This window comes from Pistacia vera, unplaced genomic scaffold (assembly GCF_008641045.1).
Source record: "Pistacia vera cultivar Batoury unplaced genomic scaffold, PisVer_v2 Contig924, whole genome shotgun sequence".
NCBI lineage: Eukaryota > Viridiplantae > Streptophyta > Magnoliopsida > Sapindales > Anacardiaceae > Pistacia > Pistacia vera.
In genome coordinates, this window is record NW_022196806.1 from 352,678 (window position 1) to 377,490 (window position 24,813).

Genomic DNA, 24,813 nt, shown 5'->3' on the forward strand with positions numbered 1-24,813 from the left:
AGTTCTAGCTTCAGTACTGAAAAATCCAGGGTTTCATTTTCACGAGTTTGTCTTTAGAGTTGCAGTACTCAGTTCTCATTCAGCTTATTAATAAAGAGATAATATATGTTAATTAATTACTTCTTTCTCTAATTAGAATTCAGAAAATTAATCTGTATAATTAAGTGATTAATTTTCTCAGTATTAATTATTTATTGTCCTAATTAACTCAAATTTGCATCAAGTAAATAAAAAATGGTCATACATACTGGATCAAATCCATTATTTACAACAATATTTGATTAATTTCATCAGTTCATAAACAATAATAACTTAACAATGGTTGATCGATCGATCTCATTTTCTACTGTTATTGTGTTACAATTTTTTTTTTCGTTTATATATTGAAAGAGAAATTAATAGAATGTTGCTCTATTGTTCATGTTTTCTAATTTCCAACGTAATACTATCAATTATATTCTTTTGAAAATAAATTAAATGATAATTGAGTATTAATCATCATAAAATCTTTTTTAACTTTGGAAAAGTTTTGGGTTGGTACTTTAAATATAAGTCAAATATCTGGAAAATTCTGAGACATTCTTATCTTTTCAATAATACTAGATGTACAAACAAATCTTACAAAAATTTATGTACAAATTAATGTGGTATAAAATGAATGGAATAGTGAATATGAAAAATCAAATTTATCATATTCACTCTTTCATTTATTTTGTGCCACATTAGTTTATATACAAATCTTTGTAAGACTTGTTTGTACATATAATATTACTCTTATCTTTTATAAGATTCAACAAATTACCGAATTATAAATTTATCGTGTTCCTAAAACACTAATGATGAATGTATGATTGAAAACTTCTATAACTACCATTGAAAATAGGCTAAACGCAACAATAATGTCCCTTGGACATGAGTTTCGAATCATGAAGACAACAACCATAATGGATTTACTACAATAGTCAACCAATTAATCTATATACTTTTCAATGAATATCTGATAGTTAATGATATAATTTTAATGAAATCTAAGCGTTTGTCGTTACAGTATACGACAATTTCTAATAAAATAAAATGCTATTTAACTCAATAGAATGCCATTTCCAAAGGAAATATCTCTCTTTTAATTGTTTTTTATATTGAGAAGGAAAAAAATTACCAATGTTGTTTCAAAGCCTTTTCTAAATGGGAATTTCTCTTTTTCCTTTATTTTTATGAAAAAAAAAAAAAATCTAATTATTAAAACACAATGTGGGGGCAAAATGGAAGAAGATTATTCTATTTCTACCGTAATGGGGCAATTGTAACTGGGATTGCCTTAATTTAATTAATTAAAATTTCTTTTTCCATCAATTTCTGTGCCATTAATATTATTATTAATTAAGACAACAAAAGACAGTGCAGCAATTGAAAGGAAAATTAAATTAAAGAGGGGTGCATGCATGTGCTATAATGCAGCCGGGTCTTGTTTTTATCAAAAATTTGGAGCAAGACAATGCTTTTATGTCATCAAAAACTTAGCAGTTACAAATGTTTGTGTCACATACATTAATTGCCACTGGCCAATATTATAAATGAGACAATAATTAATCAGTGCTTGCCCACTAATTTTAAGTCTAATATTATATGATTATATTTCCTTTCTTTTTTAAGAGAAATTGCCTCACAAAAGAGTAACATTTTATCCATTTAATAATAAGATAAGATAAGATAAATATTTCTGTTATAAAAAAAATTGTTCAGTTTTACCCATCCATGGGTAGTAGAAATGGGTGTTTTACCCGCCCCGCCAAGGATTCATCCCAAATGGGTCGGGGATTCCCTCACTTTTTCGGGTATGGGGGTGGACACGAGTAGAATTTTATTCTGCATTAGTGGGTGTGGGTCGGGGTTGGGGGTGTGTGTGTCCCCGCAGGTCCTCACCCCGACCCCACATATTGTCGCCCCCGAAAATTATCCGTCTACTTGAAAAAATCCAACCCGTAAATTACCCGATCTACCCCGAAAAATCCTTGACAATTAAATTAAATATGATTTATTCTCAAACATAAATAAAATATAATGTCACTATTCATATTAATTTAATAATTAGTAAATTAAATATAAACTATTAATATAACCTAATAGAAATTGAAACTCTTAATCTTAAATGTAAGACCAAGTTTAGTGTTACATAAAAATCAAAACTCTTAATCTTCAATATATGAAATTACAAGTCCAAAACTCCAAATTGTCCAATGTCAAAATTTATTAAATTATTTATTCGCTTCTTTTAAGATTGGAAGATACGGCGGAAACCTTAGTTTCAAACTCGAATATGTGAAGCAAATCAAAGATTTTTCTTTATTCTAATTGGACTTGGAGAGACAATATTGTGTAAATTTTACTTATATGAATGGGAACGACATGCTCTATAAACCTCAAAAAGTTGGCCTGACGGTCAAGAGATTTGTTTTCGTTCCTTGAGTTTTTTTATTCAAATCTTGTGACCACTACACAATAACATTATATTTTACTTGGTCTTTTGAGTTTATAGGTATTCAATAGACTCCGAAGATTATTAAGATGCATGTAACTGGCCCAGGTATCCAGTTACAAAAAAAAACCATCTCTAATTACTACATGACTTATCCAAATTTATAAAATTAGAAAAGATAAGAAGAATACAAAATAATGATGCAGGCAAAAGGGTTTCATTTCAGTCTTTAGCTCACTCTCTAACCCTCGTTTAGACTTATGAATTGAAATGCTACATTGTTGCCTTACTAACCCTGGTTAATCATCAAACCCAGGTGTCTGTTTTCCACTTCACACTTGCATGGCATTTTTTACATCTTACTAATTACCCTAAATAGCTTCAAATTTTCTATCTCAACTTTGATAATTCAATTAGGTTGAGATCTTAACTTAAATGACTAATTTAAATTTACAATTTAAATACATTGTAATACGACTAATAATATATCTCTATGATCCCGACAATCGACATCGACTTAAAATATCATTTTCTTCAGTAATATTATATATAAATAAACCCATATTTTTTTTTTTTTAATAGTTTATTAGTCCAAAACTATCTAAAAATATATTTATTTTCTTGTAAATAAAATAATCAATTTTTTAATACAAATCTATTATCATAAAGTAGTATTATTACACTCTTACATCTTATAATACATTGCAATACGATTACAATAATATATATCTGTAATCCTATATCGATCATCGACTTAAAATTCATTTTTCTTCTGTAATATGTTCTTGTAAATATAACACCTATAAATAATTTTTTATAATACAATCTTTTTATCAAAAGTAGTATTATTACCTCTTACATATCTAAAAAAAGGAAAACGTAAATCTATTAAATAATCAATTTTTAACTACTTATTCTCTTATAAATTATCTAAAAGCACATGGCAAAAAGAAAAATAAATAATGATGAAAAGAAAATTCTATAAAAACCCTATAAACCAGGCACCTCTTTCCATCCATTTGAGTGACTCTCACATTCAAATCTCAATCTCTTCACTTTCAAGCCACAAAAATGGCAGCAGCGATACCCATTCCGCCGGAAGCTCAAACATCGGAGCAGTCAAAGACACATGGCTGAAGCACGTCAACATTCGCCCGCGTGCCTTCATGTAACCGCTGCAAAAAGACTTTCCCCACCCAACGCCTTGGGCGCCCCAGAACGCCCACAGGCTGAGGCGCCTCGAAGAGCAACGAGTCTCTATGGAGGAACGCGTCTTGCGAGCCATCGACACACCCGGTTCTTACCCCAACGATCACGGAGCCAAGTTGAGAACAAACCAAAATCTGACTACTTGGCCATGCCAGCAGCGAAACCAGACGGTTTCGGCCAGGTGAGGTGGCATCATTGCCGTGGTTCGGGTTTGGTGATGATTTGTCGAAGATGAATTGTGTATCTGTGGGAGACTGAAGAGAGATGAAGAAGTATGAAATTTTATCTGAAGTATTGGGTATCCAATGATTGTGATGATGATGAGTACGTGAAGGAGAGTGAGGTTGGGCGTTTCAAATGAGGAAGGAGTTTTGGAAGATTAACGGAGCTGAAATTGATGACCTGGACTTGACTCTGAAGCTTAATAATTATTAAACTCCTAATTACAAATAATATGTGTTAATTAATTATGCTTTTTGTTCTTTAATTTATGTTATTGTTCTTGTCTTGTTGTTTGTTGTCTTGGTTTCAAGAGTAATCTTTCTTGTTCTATACAATATATAAAAGTATTGAAGTCGTGGCTCTTGCTAATAATATTCTAATTATAGTTTTCATGAATTTAATGAAGAAGTCAAACAATATTTCTATAGTATATAGTGGCTGTACTGATAGATATATTCGAAGAAATTAATGAAGAGAAAATTAAATTGCTATCCTCTAAGAATGGCACCCATAGAACAACTGAATCTCATGGAGATTCGTCCTGTTCAAATGAATGTTGGTGGCATGCTTAATACATGCAAGTCAGATGGGACTAGTGTTTTCTAGTGGCGGACGGGTGAGACGTGTAAGAACCTGCCCTTGGGAGGGAACAACAACTGAGAACACTGTCAATACCCTGTAGGCTATGGAGCAAAAGGAGAAATCTGCCCGAGGACGGGCTCGCGTCTGATTGATAGTTATGAGATAATAGTTTACCAAGACTAGTATCAGTATTCATAGCTGGTCTGAGAGGATGATCACCACACTCAATCTATAACATGATTATATTTCAAGGTTTTTTCTATGATATATTAGTTAACTGATGCGTGAAAGTAAAACTCTTAAAATTATAACGTAAGTTTGTAATGTAAATACGAATATAAATTAAATCATGTAAATACACTGCAAGCAACATTGTATCCAACTTATATTTGTGTGTGACATTATCATTAAATTAATTACCATATTATCTTGAGCAGAAAAAAAAAAAAGGTATCTAATTAATAACACCACCCTCATAAATATTTTAGTTGGCTAATGACAAAAAGCTTGCCATATCTTAGAAACTATTTGCCCAATCATGAAGGCAAAAACACTACACATAATCCAAATACACCTAAGATATTAGAAAAAATTAGTGAAATTTGTCCCTAAACTTAATTACTTAATTAAATTAATATGAATTAATAAATTGAATTGAATTTAACCCAATTTCAATTCCGAATTTCCTTTAAATAATACCTCTCACTTGGTCACTTTCTCATTGTCAGAAACATCTCTTCTTGTTTTCATCATCACCTCCGTTTGAGTTTCTTTGATTCTCTGCAACTCTTTTTGATTTTGTGTCGTTAATTTTTCTTTAGTTTTTGCCCTAGTTTTTCACCATGCAAGCAGAAGCAAGCTCTGCTGAAAGCAAATTACTACTACTGCTAGTAACTCTGTCCTTGATATTGATGTCTACAAGTGCAGAATTGTTCAGGGTGTTCAAATCTAGCCGTGCTCGCGTGTGCCACCAGATCGCCCACAGGAAAAAAAGCCTATCCGGAGGAAGAAAGGTGCGCCACCCATGAATCCCGTACTCGCTGCAGTTTTAGCCTCACCTTTCCTCAGACGAGGATACGATGAACGTCCACCATCACCACCACGGCTCGCCAAAGCTCAGCCACCATGACGCTGCCGAGCTCACTTGCAAAAATGAATCTTCATCTTCTTACAAGCTCATAAGCTGCAACCACAAACATACCAAATCAATAACCTCACCGAAGACTTAATAAACACAACTTGATACAGAACACGCTATCCATTGTATGAACACGTCATGTTTTTTCCCTGTAACCTGAAAACGAAATCAACAAATTAACATCTCATGTCGGTCGATTGTAAAAATGGATGCAATGTAAAAATGACTCTACAAACGAAATAACAAACGCATATCCTCATTCCCTTGAAAACAAACACAATAAAACGTAATCGACCTTCATGTCAACATCGTTAACGAACAATTATCCATTCGTATAAAAACTGGTACCTAGAAACGACAACAACAAAAGTTAATTAATCTTCATATAAAATTATCAAGGAACAGACTGACCGTTCGGAAGGAATACAATTAATCAATCAAGTAAATTGACCGAACAAAAACAATCATTCAATCAAACAATAACCGTTAAAATAGATAGAAGACATACTTACAGTTTCACATTAAAATAGTCAGAAGATATATATACTTACAGTTTAGAAGAACAAATCAAAATAACAACTCATCTGACAGTGTCAATCATACATTGTGTCTCTATTCAGTGCCGATTCATGATCTTTGACCTGTAAACAACAACAAAAACATAAATAGTCAAAAAAAAAAAAAAAATGAAGAACAAACATATTATTGACACAAACTAACATGACCTATAAACAATTAACAAAAGACCAAACGTATTGTTGACACCAATTAACAAATTGCGATGATCCATAACTGAACATGCGCCCCTTTTATAATCCCTTATTTAGATCTTCTGAATACCAATGCAATTAAATACGAATTCAATACGAAGAGAGTTTTCCAATGTCAATACAATGCAATAAGTAATAGCAATCCAATACACCTATATACTTGTTATTAATTCACATCTTTGGAATACCAATGCAATGCACCTGTATTATTATCATTATTATTAATTATAAATTATAATGATACAATAAATACCAACCCAGCGTGTCAAGATAGAGCAATTTGACTGTCCAATGTGTCAAAATTGGGCAATTCTAGATCTTCCAAAATGTACAACATGGCGAACAATCTGCATGGGTATTCATGGCGAACAACAAACATGGGTATTCATGAATCTTAGAGTTAAAAATATCTCATTAAACCACACATTCAACGTGGCAAGAGAGAGCAATTCTAGAGCTCCAAAATAAACCAATTTTATAGTTAAAAAAAAAAAAAGGAAAAAAATGTCCTACTTGTCACTCAAATAGCTATGCTTTTATCTTTGAATTTGGAATACCAATTCAGCAATTAATATCTCTCTATAACATTACCAATAAAATTCAACCACATAGTAACTACAAATCCTATATGTTAAAATGAAACAATTATATGAGTTTCAAAACGTGCCACATGGCAAACAACCCGTATGGACAGTAGCGGATCCAGAAATTTTTGTTAGGATGGGCCAAAATAAAATGTAATAGCATATAATATTTATATTCTATGTTTTTAGTTGAAATTGTCATAAAAAGAAAAAAAATTACATATAAATTTTTTTTTTTTTTTAAAATTTGAGTGGCCCACCCTCAATATACTCTAGATCCACCCCTGTGTATGGATATCCAGTTATATATATAGTTCGAATTTCAATTAGTATTTATTTGTTTAATACATTTTTTGAATATTTATTAGAAGGATATTTTTATTATTTCAGTTATTAAAACAAAAATACTAATATTTAAAACGAGTGTCCTTTACGTAAGTAGGTTGAAACCACATGATGGAATACACTATAGATGTAAAAGGAGAGAGAGTATTTATGTCCTCATACGGTCATACCTCGGTGGGATAAAATTAAAATAAACATGGAGATGCGGGGTATCGATCCCGGTACCTCTCGCATGCTAAGCGAGCGCTCTACCATCTGAGCTACATCCCCTCATGAAACCCACTATTAAAACAAAGAAATTATTTATTACTTATGAAGGAAGGAGAGGACCTTTTCTTAGATGGCTCACATGATTTTATTATAAAAATGGAGTGTAATATATATATGTATGATATATTAATGAGATTTATTTAAAGAATTAAATAGAGAATCCAAAGCAATTGAATTAAATTAAATGCTTTAATTAGGTTTAAATCTCTGAAAATGAGTCGGCTCCCATTCACTGAAGCAGACAATTTGGAAGGTGACTAACCTTTTGATTCCACCCTCCACTTGGCTATTCATGCATGAAGACAGAGACACACTTTACTTTAGATTACTCAAATCAATTAATATTATTCAATTCATATATATGTTGAATGATTCTTTCTTATCTAGTTAGTGAACTAATTACCATGGTAATTATGTTCTTACTTATTACAGTTTAATTCCGATGGATAGGTTTATAGTTTGCTGACATAAGGTATGTGGTTTGAGTCTTTTATAACTACTTACATGATTAAACATTATTATTATTTTCCGCTTCTTTTAAGATTGGAAGATACGGCGGAAACCTTAGTTTCAAACTCGGAATATGTTGAAGCAAAATCAAAGATTTTTCTTTATTCTAATTTGACTTGGAGAGACAATATATTGTAAATTTTACTTATATATGAATGGGAACGACATGCTCTAATAACCTCAAAAAGTTGGCCTGACGGTCAAAGAGATTTGTTTCGTTCCTTGAGTTTTTTTATTCAAATCTTGTGACCACATATCACAATAACATTATAGTTTACTTGGTCTTTTGAGTTTATAGGGTATTCAATAGACTCCGAAGATTAATTAAGATGCATGTAAACTGGCCCAGGTATCCCAGTTACAAAAAAAAAACAACATGCTCTAATTAGCTACATGACTTAGCCAAAGTTATAAAATTAGAAAAAGATGAAGAAGAATACAAAATAAATGATGCAAGGCAAAAGGGTTTCATTTCAAGTCCCTCACTCTCTTAACGCTGGTTTAGACTTATGAATTGAAATGCTACATTTGTTGCCTTACTAACCCTGGTTAATCATCAAACCCAGGTGTCTGTTTTCCACTTCACACTTGCATGCATTTTTTACATCTTACTAATTAACCCTAAATAGCTTCAAATTTTCTATCTCAACTTTGATAATTCAATTAGGGTTGAGATCTTTAACTTAAATGACTAATTTAAATTTACAATTATAAATACATTGTAATACGACTAAAATAATATATATCTATGATCCCGACAATCGAACATCGACTTAAAAATATCATTTTTCTTCAAGTAATATTATATATAAATAAACCCATAATTTTTTTTTTTTAAATAGTTTTATTTTAGTCCAAACTATCTAAAAATATATTTTATTTTCTTGTAAATAAAATAATCAATTTTTATAATACAAATCTTATTATCATAAAGTAGTATTATTACACTCTTACATCTTATATATACATTGTAATACGATTAAAATAATATATATCTGTATCTGTAATCCTATAATCGATCATCGACTTAAAATATCATTTTTCTTCTGTAATATGTTCTTGTAAATAATACACCTTTATAATAATTTTTTATAATACAATCTTTTTATCAAAAGTAGTATTATTACACTCTTATCATATTAAAAAAGGAAAACGTTAAAATCTATTAAATTAATCAATTTTAACTACTTATTCTCTTATAAATTTCTAAAAAGCACATGGCAAAAAGAAAAATAAATAAATGATGAAAAGAAAATTCTATAAAAACCCTATAAACCAGGCACCTCTTCCATCCATTTGAGTGACTCTCACATTCAAATCTCAATCTCTTCACTCTTCAAGCCACAAAAATGGCAGCAGCGATACCCATTCCGCCGGAAGCTCAAACATCGGAGCAGTCAAAGACACATGGCTGAAGCACGTCAACATTCGCCCGCGTGCCTTCATGTAACCGCTGCAAAAAGACTTTCCCCACCCCAAAGCCTTGGGCGGCCACCAGAAACGCCCACAGGCGGAGAGCGCCTCGAAGAGCACGAGTCTCTATGGAGGAACGCGTCTTGCGAGCCATCGAACAACCCGGTTCTTTACCCCAACGATCACGGGACCAAGTTGAAGAACAGAACCAAAATTGACTACTTGGCCATGCCAGCAGCGAAACCAGACGGTTTCGGGACAGGTGAGGTGGCATCATTGCCGTGGTTCGGGTTTGTGATGATTTGTCGAAGATGAGATTGTGTATCTGTGGGAGACTGAAGAGAGATGAAGAAGTATGAAATTTTATCTGAAGTATTGGGTATCCAATGATGTGATGATGATGAGTACGTGAAGGAGATGTGAGGTTGGGCGTTTCAAATGAGGAAGGGAGTTTGGAAGATTAACGGAGCTGAAATTGATGACCTGGACTTGACTCTGAAGCTTAATAATTATTAAACTCCTAATTACAAATAATATGTGTTAATTAATTATGCTTTTTGTTCTTTAATTTATGTTATTGTTCTTGTCTTGTTTTTGTTGTCTTGGTTTCAAAGTAATCTTTCTTTTCTATACAATATATAAAAGTATTGAAGTCGTGGCTCTTGCTAATAATATTCTAATTATAGATTTTCATGAATATTAATGAAGAAGTCAAACAATATTTCTATAGTATATAGGCTGTACTGATAGATATATTCGAAGAAATAATGAAGAGAAAATTAAATTGCTATCCTCTAAGAATGGCACCCATAGAACAAACTGAATCTCATGGAGAGTTCGATCCTGTTCAGAATGAATGTTGGTGCATGCTTAATACATGCAAGTCAGATGGGAACTAGTGTTTTCTAGTGGCGGACGGGTGAGACGTGTAAGAACCTGCCCTTGGGAGGGAACAACAACTGAGAACACTGTCAATACCCTGTAGGCTATGGAGCAAAAGGAGAAATCTGCCCGAGGACGGGCTCGCGTCTGATTAGATAGTTATGAGATAATAGTTTACCAAGACAGTATCAGTATTCATAGCTGGTCTGAGAGGATGATCAGCCACACTCAATCTATAACATGATATATATTTCAAGGTTTTTTCTATGATATATTAGTTAACTGATGCGTGAAAGTAAAACTCTTAAAATTATAACGTAAGAATTGTAAATGTAAATACGAATATAATTAAATCAGTGTAAATACACTGGCAAGCAACATTGTATCCAAACTTGATATTTGATGTGTGACATTATCATATAAATTAATTACCATATTATCTTGAGCAGAAAAAAAAAAAAGGTATCTAATTAATAACAACCACCCTCATAAATATTTTAGTTGGCTAATGAACAAAAAGCTTGCCATATTAGAAACTATTTGCCCAATCATGAAGGCAAAAACACTACACATAATCCAAATACACACTAAGATATTAGAAAAAATTAGTGAATTTGTCCCTAAAACTTAATTACTTAATTAAATTAATATGAATTTAATTAAATTGAATTGAATTTAACCCAATTTCAAGTCCGAAATTTCCTTTAAATAAATACCTCTCACTTGGTCACTTTCTCATTGTCAGAAACATCTCTTCTTGTTTTCATCATCACCTCCGTTTTGAGTTTCTTTGATTCTCTGCAACTCTTTTTGATTTTGTGTCGTTAATTTTCTTTAGTTTTTGCCTAGTTTTTCACCATGCAAGCAGAAGCAAGCTCTGCTGAAAGCAACTTACTACTACTGCTAGTAACTCTGTCCTTGATATTGATGTCTACAAGTGCCAGAATTGTTCAAGGGTGTTCAAATCTAGCCGTGCTCGCGGTGGCCACCAGATCGCCCACAGGAAAAAAAGCCTATCCGGAGGAAGAAAGGTGCGCCACCCATGAATCCCGTACTCGCTGCAGTTTTAGCCCTCACATTTCCTCAGACGAGGATGACGATGAACGTCCACCATCACCACCACGGCTCGCCAAAGCTCAGCCACATAACGCTGCCGAGCTCACTTCAAAATGAATCTTCATCTTCTTACAAGCCTCATAAGAAGAAGAAGAATCAGTTGCAGCTCAGACCAAAGATCTTTTAGGGTTTGGAGCCCTAGGGCTGGATCTTCAAAGATGTTTTCATCTCATCATCAACTGAGAGAGTCACATTAGATCTTTTTACTCGAGAACCAGAGAAGGACGACGAGAGTGATGATTTGGACTTAGAGTTGAAGCTTCATTCTAGAAGATGCTAGAAAGTCAGCTTGAAGCTGAAATTAGGTTTTTGAAGTTCTAGCTTCAGTACTGAAAATCCAGGGTTTCATTTTCACGAGTTTGTCTTTAGAGTTGCAGTACTCATTCTCATTCAGCTTATTAATAAAGAGATAAATATGTTAATTAATTACTTCTTTCTCTAATTAGAATTCAGAAAATTAATCTGTATAATTAAGTGATTAATTTTCTCAGTATTAATTATTTTTGTCCTAATTAACTCAAATTTGCATCAGTAAATAAAAAATGGTCATACATCTGGATCAAATCCATTATTTACAACAATATTTGATTAATTTCATCAGTTCATAAACAATAATACTTAACAATGGTTGATCGATCGATCTCATTTTCTACTGTTATTGTTTACAATTTTTTTTTCGTTTATATATTGAAAAGAAATAATAGAATGTTGCTCTATTGTTCATGTTTTCTAATTTCAACGTAATACTATCAATTATATCTTTTGAAAATAATTAAATGATAATTGAGTATTAATCATCATAAATCTTTTTAACTTTGGAAAGTTTTGGGTTGGTACTTTAATATAAGTCAAATATCTGGAAAATTCTGAGACATTTTATCTTTTCAAAATACTAGATTACAAACAAATCTTACAAAAATTTATGTACAAATTAATGTGGTATAAAATGAATGGAATAGTGAATAATCAATTTATCATATTCCCCTTTCATTTATTTTGTGCCACAAGTTTATATACAAATCTTTGTAAGACTTGTTTGTACATATAATATTACTCTTATCTTTTATAAGATTCAACAAATTACCGAATTATAAATTTATCGTGTTCCTAAACACTAATGATGAATGTATGTTGAAAACTTCTATAACTACCATTGAAAATAGGCTAAACGCAACAATAATGTCCCTTGGACATGAGTTTCGAATCATGAGACAACAACCATAATGGATTTACTACAATAGTCAACCAATTAATCTATATACTTTTCAATGAATATCTGTAGTTAATGATATAATTTTAATGAAATCTAAGCGTTTGTCGTTACAGTATACGACATTTCTATAAAATAAAATGCTATTTAACTCAATAGAATGCCATTCCAAAGGAAATATCTCTCTTTTAATTGTTTTTTATTGAGAAGGAAAAAATTACCAATGTTGTTTCAAAGCCTTTTCTAAATGGGAATTTCTCTTTTCCTTTATTTTTATGAAAAAAAAAAAATTAATTATTAAACACAATGTGGGGGCAAAATGGAAGAGATTATTCTATTTCTACCGTAATGGGGCAATTGTAACTGGGATTGCCTTAATTTAATTATTAAATTTCTTTTCCATCAATTTCTGTGCCATAATATTATTATTAATTAACAACAAAAGACAGTGCAGCAATTGAAAGGAAAATTAAATTAAGAGGGGTGCATGCAGTGCTATAATGCAGCCGGGTCTTTTTTTATCAAAAATTTGGAGCAAGACAATGCTTTTATGTCATCAAAAACTAGCAGTTACAAATGTTTGTGTCACATACATTAATTGCCACTGGCCAATATTATAAATGAGACAATAATTAATCAGTGCTTGCCCACTAATTTAAGTCTATATTTATGATTATATTTCCTTTCTTTTAGAGAAATTGCCTCACAAAAGAGTAACTTTTATCCATTTAATATAATATAAGATAGATAATATTTCTGTTATAAAAAATTGTTCAGTTTTACCCCTCATGGGTAGTAGAAATGGGTGTTTTACCCGCCCCCCAAGGATTCATCCCAAATGGGTCGGGGATCCCTCACTTTTTCGGGTATGGGGGTGGACACGAGTAGAATTTTATTCTGCATTAGTGGGTGGGGTCGGGGTTGGGGTGTGGTGTGTCCCCGCAGGTCCTCACCCCGACCCACATATTGTCGCCCCCGAAAATTATCCGTCTACTTAAAAATCCACCTATTACCCGCTACTCCCGATCTACCCGAAAAATCCTTGACAATTAAATTAAATATGATTTATCTCAAACATAAATAAAATATAATGTCACTATTCATATATTATATTAGTAAATTAATATAACTATTAATATAACCTAATAGAAATTGAAACTCTTATCTTAAATGTAAGACCAAGTTAGTGTTACATAAAATCAAAACTCTTAATCTTCAATATAAATTACAAGTCCAAAACTCCAAATGTCAATGTCAAATTTTTAAATTATTTATTTATTTTTTTTTAGAAGTAAATTGATTAATATTAACACATCACTATATATATATATTATATATTATATATATATATATGTTTCCTTTTCCTCTACCTCGCAGAAACACATTTTCCTTTTCCTTTGCCGCTGTTGAAACACATTTTGTCATTTTCCTTCCTTCTCCGTCGGCCGTCATTTTGTCATTTTTCTTTTTCTTGCCGCCGCTGAAAAACATTTTTGATTTTCCTCTTTTTCATCACTGAAACCCATCTGCCTTCTCCGAGGCCATCGACGATGATAAGCTAAACATGGAATGGAATTTTATGTATGTCATTACTGCCTTAATAGAACTAGTAAATTCCCCACCACCAGGTGATTTGCCAATAATGAGAAAATTTTGTTTTTCAAGTAATCTGTATTTACAAAAGAAACATTGTTTGTAGTATTCCTTACAATATTAATTGCAAGATAATAATATTAATTTGGTTGATTAATGGATTTAATATGTTAGCAACTATATGATATTAGAGGGAAGAATCTAAGGCTTAGAAGTAATACTTTTTAGGTTTTATATTAGAGGGAAGAATCTAAGGCTTAGAGGTAATACTTTTTAGGTTTTATATTGGTCAAATTTTGTGGGGTTTGTTGTGATAAAGTTTGGATGAGGGTAGATAGGTTTGTCATTTCTATCAGGCATTATTCATTTCAAACCTAGCTTTTCATATTTCATTTTAATCTTTACCCTTTCTACTATGTCCAGCGTAGTTTGTATAAAACTTGGTGCCTAAGCATGCTTATTCCTAATGTTTTTGTTGGTGTTTTATGTTGTATTCTTTTAGGTTTCACCATGTCCATTCAATATTCTTTACCTAGCGAAAGAAAGAGTCCACATGAGGAAGTCAATCCTAATTCCAAGTCATAAAAAAAAATATCGATTGCGAGTTCCCAAATGCCAGCTCCAGCTGATGATAGTGACCAATTGCAATCCCTAGTTGATGAAGTTACTGAAGTAACTGAACCAATGCGTTCAAATACTCCTTCTTCAATCCCTATCAGAAGTGGAAAGACCAAGTTAGTTGTATGGTTACATTTCACGAAAGTAAAAGTAGATGGCAAAGACAAGGTAGAGTGTAACTATTATCGTAAACAGCTTGTAGGTGGTTCTAAAAACGAGACAAAACATTTGCATGATCATCACAGAAAATGCTTGCGGGGCTCTAGAAAGAGGGATCAAATAAGACATTAGAAAATTACCAATTCGATCAAGACAAAGGGAGAAAGGAGCTTGAGAGAATGATAATTCTATATGAGTACCCGCTTAGCATGGTTGACCATTCGGGGTTTAGAACATTTTGCAGCACTATTCAACCATTGTTCAATGTTGTCTCTAGGAGAAGTATTAGGAAGGATATTATGGAGATTTATAAGGTTGAAAAGGAGAAGACAATGAAGTTGTTAAACAAGAATTTGGGTAGAATTGCTACAACTTCTGATTTATGGACTGCCAGTAATCAGAACAAAGGATATAAGATTGTCACAACACACTTTATTGATAACAATTGGGTGTTACAAAGTTGACTTCTAAGGTATTGTATTTTTGTAAGTTTTATTATTCTTATTTCTTCACTGATTTTTACATTTATATTAATGGTTGAATTATGTATTATTTATATTGGAGGTTTGTACATGTGCGTTGTCCCCATACTAGGGATGTGTTTATAACTGCTTTGATGGATTTTTTTTTATGAGTAGAATATAGGTACTAAGTTGTTGACATTAACGGTTAATAATTGCTCCACTAATGATGCGGCTATCCAGGATATACTAGGAGAGCTTCCACGTTCCTCCCTTATGCTACATGGTGATATGTTTCATATGCATTGTTGTGTGCATATTCTGAATTTGATTGTTCAGGATGGCTTATCAATTATTGGAGAATCCATAGCAAAAATCCGTGAGAGTGTTGCTTATTGGACAACATCGCCTAAAAGGGAGCAAAAATTTGATGAAGTGGCACGTCAAGCAAGGATTGGAAGTACCAAGAAGTTGGCTCTAAATTGCAAGACGTGTTGGAACTCAATGTATTTGATGCTAGAAACGGCTTTTATTTATAAAGGAATATTTTCTCGTTTAAAGCATCAAGAGCCACAATATATATGTTTGCCAAGTGAGGAAGAGTGGGAGTTGGCAGAGAACATTATTGAAAAGTTAAAAATATTTTACGACACTACACTCTTATTCTCTGGAACTAAATATTCCACCGCCAACATTTATTTTCCCAAGATTTGTGAAATTGGAATGGAGTTGTCTAGATGGCTTACATGTGAAAATGCCGTGAATGAACATGCCAGCATGGATGGATGAAAAGCTTTCCAAATATTGGGATGTGATTCATGGTGTTATGGTGGTTGCAATTGTATTAGATCCTAGATATAAATTAAAGTTGATAGATATAGTCTTTCCCATTATCTATGGACTATGGAGAAGATTATGGTCCATATGAGATTATGAGGGTTCAAGAATTATTTAGTAATTTGGTTTTTGAGTATCAATCTAAACACAGAAGTTGTGAACCTCAACCCTCATCATCTATAACTTTTTCTCAGACATGTTCCTAATTCTAATGGTCGTCGGAGGATGTTGGATACTTTAGTTGTGATAATGGAGAAAACATCTACTTCTTTCCATGGCCATGGAAAGTCGGAGTTGGAATGTTACTTAGAGGAGAACCTTGGGCCTAGAACTCCTGTCTTCGATATATTGTGTTGGTGGAAGTCCAATGGGTTTAAATATCCTACTCTACAAAGGATTGCTTGAGATATCCTTGGAATTCCTCTGTCCACTGTTGCTTCTAAGTCAGCATTTAGCACTGCTAGCAAAGTAGTGAGTCTGCATTGTAACATACTACATTCTGATACATTACAGGTGTTGATGTGTTCCCAAGATTGGTTATGGGTTGATATAAAAGGTAATCAAATAAAATTTCGATTTCTTCAATGGAATAAAGATTAAAAAAAAACTGATTATGATTTGTTACTCATTAATGTTTATTTATTCTTATGTCAAGTGAAAATACTTGTTCCACAATTTATGATGACAGTGATGCGGACAATGAGGTACGATAGAGTACTTAGGAAGGATTTTCTTTCTTTTTTCTTTAGTCATTTCAATAAAATATAATACTACTCTATATAACATATCAATTGAACTATATTTTTTTATTGTTTAATAGGAAATTAAAAAACAGATTTATGATGAAAGTGAAGCTTCTTGGTGCGTTGTCTGGGATTTGGGACTTTGTAATTATATAACTAGTTGTGTTATTTTGTTGGGATTTTGGGTGTGTGCAAATGACCGTTTTGCGATGGCTATTCTATTGGGATTTTGGGTGTATGCAAAATGTGCAGTTGAAATTTTGTACTTTTGTGAACTTATGATGTTCTACAATCTATAGGTTGTAGTTGGGTTATGACATTAGCTTTAACTTGTAGTTTGACACTCTTACTCTCTAGACTTTCCACCAATTTGAAAGAAAGTTTCCACAAATGTTATAAGTGTTTATTATATTCGTTTTTATATATTCTTATGGGTATATAAATATGGCTTGTAAATTGTAATGATATTTTGGGATTTTCACAACAAAAGGTTCTGAAGACTAATAGCCCTTTTCTAGTTTTTATTTTATTTATTTTGGGTATTTGAATAATTTTTGGACTCATGACAGTTGCAAGTTCCCCACTGTGACTCTTTAAGAATTAAGATGTTTAAGCGAAAATTAGAAATTGACTGACAAGGATTAGTACCCATTCGCAGGGAAAATTCCCCATGCCATTACTCCCCAATCGGGGTAAATTACCTGTGGGGATTAATACCAACCAAGGATTAAATTCCTGCGGGAAATTTCTCCCCAAACAGGGACGGGTAAGGTACAGGGGATCATCTTATCTCTGCAAGGAAGGGGAAAGGGATTCCCTGACACCCCCAACTCGGATATGGGTATTTTCCCCAAAGTCGAAGACGGGGATCCCATGCCCCAAACCCGACCGGACCCTCACCCGTCTCTAATAGGTAGCCCAGCAAGATGGACGAACTAAGCGGATTGTGCATGGCCTCAACCCACAATCCCAGATTCAATTCTCCGTTAGGTATAAAGACAGTAATTTTGCCTATAATTTACCTAGGGTGCGAGTAAGTTGACTCGGACAACTTAATTAACAAAAAAAAAAAAAAAATTGTCTAAATGAGTATATTTGTACGTTTTTTAATTTGAACTTTCATTTGGTGACAATAGTAAATGGTAAAAAACAAAATTGAGAAAATTTTCCATACGAAAAGTTTTATCTGAATTTTATCTATACTTAGAAATTAACATTATTTTTTCTACGTACTTGTAGACGGTAAAATCTACGAATACGGAATGGGGGGTGTGATCCTGTGAGGTTGGGGCCACCAATAATCTGTTTGTACCTGCATACGCAAGAAAACAAGCGTGAAGTGAACGGAAAACACCGAGGTGGAGTTCGCTGTAGGCATTCCGACGCTCAAGTCAGCAAGGTTGAATGAGGCTAATTTAGTGAGGGTTAGGGAAAAAGAAGGTCACCAAAAGTTTAGTCGGAGACTATAACTATAGCTGTGATGTAAAGCTCTCAAGAGTGGGAACTATGGGGTTAGAAAGTGTACTGACCTCCTTCGTGAGAGGGCTGACCTCTGTTTATATAGTAGCTGTAGAATCTTCGAGTCCTAGTAGGACTATGAGTCATTGGTGATTGAGGTTTAGTAAATGGGAAAGCATTTGATTCTCTTACCTTAGTAAGAGAGGGAGTCCTAGTTGGTCTAAGATGTAAATCTTAGACCGATTAGGATAGTAATGGATCTCTTCGATAGAATCCGGATAATACCAAAATAGGAAGTAGGCAACCTTGGAGTCTAAGTAAACCCTAAGTCCAGTAGGTGATCTTGGATCAATAGGTCTAGGCCCAGACAAGTTGATGATAAGGCCTAAACAAATCGGGGCCTTTATTGATTGGGCTCAGGCAATGAGCAACATGGTAGGTGTAATGAGCAGACCCATTATGCGAACTCTGTTGTAGCCCAATCGATATTGGGCCATGACTCTGAGCTTTGTTAAAGGTGTCTTCATCTTTGGGCCTATTGAGGCTGAGGGCTTTTTTTTACCCTAACAGTACCCCTAACAAGAAAGTCTATAATACTAGAAATTATCAGCAACGCCACAACCAGTGACGAAGCTAGGAAATTATATTTAGAAGGGAAAGTGTAATGTTTAATGAATGAGGGAGACCAAAATATAAAAGCTTATTTAGAAAATTGTATTCAAGGGGAATAAAGTGTAAAGTTTAAAAAAAAAATGAGCAAAGTGAAAATAACTCATAGAGGATAATTGTTATATTTATTATGTATGAATTAAAAAAAAAGAAAAATTAAGGTTGGGGTGACTATGGATGTAAGTCAACCTGAGGTGTGATCTGTAATTGATTACAAGTCAATGCATGTATATCAAAAGCAGAGACAAAAAAGTAAGGATTTTAAGTAAGGGGTTATAAATAACTAAGTTGATAAACCTGCAATAATGAAGTTTTGTGGTGTCAAAATTATAAATTTTATAAAATATAAAGCTTTTTTTTTTATTTTTTTCAAAGTTTAAGTGCGTTCAATATGAATTTAAGTAAGATCAAATTGTAAATACTATAAAATATAAAACTTTTTTTATTTTTTTTTAAGGTTGAGTGGGTTCAATATGAATTTAAATGGGATCAAAATTATAAATATAATAATGAATAAAACCTTTTTTTGATATTTTTCCAAAATTTGAGTAAGTTTAATTGAACCCATATATTATAGTGTGATTACGTCCCTGGTTACACATTGGTAATTAATTTAATAATGACCACTTATATTAATTATAAATAGATAAAAAAAATATCAGTAGTAATATAAAACATTCGCTTATAATATAACTAATGTGATACCTCTGTGTATTTAATATTCGAACTCGGGCTCGGGATATATCTCATTTGATCGGAGCCTCAGCTATTCACTGTTAAGCCAACCAAGTAATTGAGCCTCTTTAATGGGTTCCTTAATGGAGCCTGGACCATTTTCCACATGGGTGGGCATCTGTAGATAAGTAATTCACTCTACAGTTCTGGATCAAATACCGGGCCAGCCAACCCACTTTTATTTATGAAAATTACTCCATATAAATGATATTATATGTTTATATGTACATACTTTCAATTTAAAATTAAAGTAACATTAAATGTATTAAAATTTATAAAATCATTAATAAATAAAGATAAACTAAGTGATAATAAAACAGTTTGTTGCACCAATTTATATACACTTATTTGTATACATAGCATTGTTATTCAATCCGATGTTAGTAAACCCTAATGTTCACTCTTCTCGAAAAACCAATAGACTAAAAATCACTCCTCGATGACCAAGTTGAATGATAGTAACTCTTGAATATATTACTCAAGAGGTTTTAAGTTCGATTCTCTTCGATTGCTAATAAAGGTGGTCACTGAAAAATTTATCCGATCACTAACTTTACGGCCTCGAAAAATTAATCGAAATATGCACAAACTGACCCGCACATCTCCAATCGTCAAAAGAACAAAAAAATAACAATAACACTACGGACACCGAATTCTTTACACCGAATTCTTGTACCGGCCGACGTGGAACGCACAAACCAAATTCTTTATAATTTTTTTCTAGTGAACGGCCGTCCATCAAATTTGGACGGCCGTCCACTCTCATGGACGCCCGTCCCATCAAATTTGGACGGCGTCCATATTCCAGGGAGGCGTCCAAATTTGATGGACGCCCGTCCCTATTAAAATACAATAAAAAAATTTGAAAAAGTTAGGGACGGCCGTCCATCAATTACGGACGGCCGTTCCATCCATTTGGACGCCCGTCCACAAATATGGACGGGCGTCCATTTTTTAGGGACGGCTGTCCATTAAATATGGACACCGTCCCTGTTAAAATAAAATAAAATATTTGTAAAGCTTAGGGACGGCCGTACTCCACTATGGACGGCCGTCCGTTAATTTTGGCGGGCGTCCACAAAATTATGGACGCCGTCCTTCACCCAAATATGAAAAAAAAAAAAATTCCATTAGGGACGGCCGTCCAAAATTTTGGACAGCCGTCCATTTATGTGGACGGGCGCCGTAGTCATGGACGCCCGTCCAAAAGTAATTCGTAAAAAAAAATCAAAATTTTTTAATTTTTGACCATGGACGGTGTCCATCATATGACGGCGTCCATACTTAATGGACGCCCGTCCATTCATATGGACGGTCGTCCATAAGTGTTGAGGCGTCCATTTTGTAAAGGACGGCGTCCAACCATATATGGACGGCGTCCAATAATGAATGGACGGGCGTCCGTTACTTATGGACGCCCTTCCATAATGTTATAAAATTTTTTTTTTTGAAAAAATCAATTTTTCGTTGTTTTAGTTAGGTTAAAACATTTGGGGAAGTTTCAAAATTCTTTCATTTTCACAGGCACCATACCATCTTCTCGTTCCATCTGCGTCTTCTTCGTCTCACGGTTTCGGACTCTATGCGCTTCTCTTCGTTTCCATCTGCGTCGTCTTCGTGTTCGCGGTAATTAAACAGTTTTCTTTTTCAAGTGTTTTTTTTTGAAATTGTTTTTGTTGGATGAATGTGTGAATGGAGTTGAGTTGTGAGATGAAATCCAGTCAATTTGGTGGGACTGGTTTGTGTGATCTGAATAGAAGTGTTCTGATCAATGATAAATGGAGTTTATTCAGAAAAAATGGTTTCTGAAAGCCTGATGAGAAATTGGTATTAGGCTATGTATAAATGATTTAGGCGAGTTAGACACATTTGATTCAAAAACAAGGATAAGAATACCGATATGGAAACAAGCCATAGACTTCCAGTATAGTGCTTCAATCGTGCTTCACAAGCCTGTAAATCTCCCTGGCTCAACCAACTTTACAGTAGCAACTTCAGAATCTCATACTAAACATCTTTTTTATACCAGATTATAGGCAAACCAAAATTCAAACCATCCATCACTGTTTATTATACCAGATTATAGGCAAACCAATAAAAGTAAATCCAATTCAGAGAACAAATCAATTGTCTGTGTTTTATTGATGTTATTTGATAGACAACACCATCTCCAATATTGATGCGTTTAATTCATTATTCATCCTTGCTCATGACAGTTGCATGTGGAGACCACTTACAAACACTTTGTCTCGACTAATCATATGCATGAACGATTAAGAAGCTAGCTTGGATAAAACATAAACAGGGACCCGGGGGGGGGATGCACTTTAAATGTAAGGTTGCAGCGGCATTTCCACTACTCTGTGGAGACTATAATACACGAAGTTGTCAGACTCAGACGTAACTAGATAAACTATATCCCTTTGCTTTGCGTTAAAGCTATATATGTTATTGGTAATTAAACTTTTAAATTTTAATATTGTGTAGCATGGGGACCATTATATTTGTCAACCTTGGATCTTGTAAATAGAGATACTTATCAGATTCTTCATTAACGTTATAAATGCAAATTAAACAAAGTAAAATGCAGAAGATTTTGGACCACAAAAAATATATATATGTGCATTAAATCTGTTCTGATGACCAGCATGTGCAATATTCAGAGAATAGAAAACAGGTGAGGATGAATGAAACAAAGTCATCAAGGCCCTCATTATTTATTGCCAAACACGAATGACAACATGACTTCAATCAAAGTTTGATTAAGTTTGCTTGCAATATGCATCTACATTTGCAATATGGAAGAAAGGAAGTTAAAGAGAAATAGGGATGTTTGTTTCGCTTTTTGCTTTTGATTAGTCAATCCGTTAAATTCATGTAGGTCGATTGTTTATAGGGTACCCTTTTGTTGTTCCTAAAAAATGCGCATTGCATCTCCTTGAATTTGGGCTATGTGCTTTGGCGATATGATGACGATTTTTTATGTATACAGGTTTAGCTGAAAGCAGAGAAATGGTGAGGGCAAAAAATACAACGTTCCTCAAGAAGGCATCCTCATCTGCACTTCAATTTCGAGACCGGCGACAATTAAAAACATACCGAGGACGTGTTGAAAAGAGAATTTGCCTTTGGAAGAAGTTTGGATTAGGACTTCTAACAGTTTAGGTTTAGGTGATGAAATGAATGGTGGGATAATCATTTGAAATGGGACGTTAGTCAGTATGACATATGATGGATTAGGATTATTGTGATATGAGTTTTTGATAGTTTGGAAGTGTAGAGACAGACAGTGATGAGTTCAGGGTCTATACAATGTCTTTAAATTAAGAATCAAAACTTTGTAGTGACACCCCAAGATTTAGCAACCTGGATAGGATTTGATGGTGAAGGTTTGAAAGCGTACCTAGAAACTGGGATTCAAACAAGCTGGATTGATGTTTCCGGAAATAGGGACTACATCAACATAGGTGTTAAACTACAAAGTTACAGAATCTGCTATGAGGAGTATTTCACCGATACTTGACTCACATTAATGGTAGGAAAGAGACAAATGGAAATGTGACGGTTAAGGATTATTGTTCATGGACGCAGCAGTGGCAGGGAGGCAAGTTTAATCAGCAAAGTTATGATTAAGAAGTTGAGAGAGTACCCTGCAGAAGAAAGAGAGAAATATTGGGGGATGTGGTAGTTAATATGGAGAAGTTGCATATGAGATACCCCTGTAGAGGCAAAAATAATATTCGTTTCTACAACTAATGTGTTGGGAGATGTGACATTGAATAAATGGGTTTGATTAAAAGAATGTGGCAGGACAATGGTATCCTATTAGGGATGAAATTGAGGGAGACAATGGTTCAAGAAGGTGTCAGTATTCAAGAAGGTGTTACTAAGGACAGTCTATGTGCGCAAAGAAAAAGAACAGGTACTGAACCGGACCATCTGAGAATGTAGAAGATTAGGGTTCTCATACTTACAGGAAATGAAAGCAGATTTGAGCAGATGGAAAAGTTTCAAGAAGAGCGTTTTTCACGTACTGAGAGGAAATACAAGAACTGCAAAGTGATTTCAACACGTTTGCATCCAGAATTGAAGAAAAAGTGACATCATTGGAAGAGCGCATGACAGAGATTTCAAACATGATGAAGAATTCTCAACAGCCTCCTCATCCTATAGAACCTCCACCCCTGCACCATGATGAAGATGTTTCCCTTTTTTATAAATAGATTGATTTGAGCGGATGTTGTTATAAAGATTGTAATGTGTTATAATAAAGGTGTTTTTGTTTATAAATAGATGTGTTTGTATCATATGTCTACAACTCTTTCAATGGATATGTATGTAATACTAGACATAACCAAAGACATAAAAATTCAAATCTGAAAAGAAATTAATATCCAAAATGCCATATACATTACACGTCATTATCATGAATTCACTATCCTACACAATCAATGAGAAAATAGAAAAATATCGAACAATGTATAGCATACAACTCAACGCATTCGGTAGGAACTTAACCAAAAGCATGAAAAATTTATACCAAATACAATTCTATATGGCTTCACTGGCAAAAAATATCAAACATCTCCAACGAGACATGTTATCATTTACAAACTCTGTCCAGTATAGAAACTACTTGGTCCTGCGAGATTTGGAACGGGCAGTGGACATTGTCATTGTTTAACAACCACAATTTAGCTCACGGTATAGAAAACTTAAGGCAATTACAGTATACAAAGATAATAACACATACTTGTTAGTAACAACCATCATTTGAACACATGAGTTCGCGCATCGGCAACGGAAGTACTTG

The 24,813-nt window shown here is 33.5% G+C and overlaps 1 non-coding gene across 1 annotated transcript; it reads right to left on the bottom strand.

Moving 5' to 3' along the window:
• Nucleotides 1-7,523: 7,523 nt before the first annotated feature.
• TRNAA-AGC lies at nt 7,524-7,596 on the bottom strand. Its single transcript has one exon. It is a non-coding gene; the product is annotated as a tRNA-Ala (tRNA).
• Nucleotides 7,597-24,813: the final 17,217 nt, after the last annotated feature.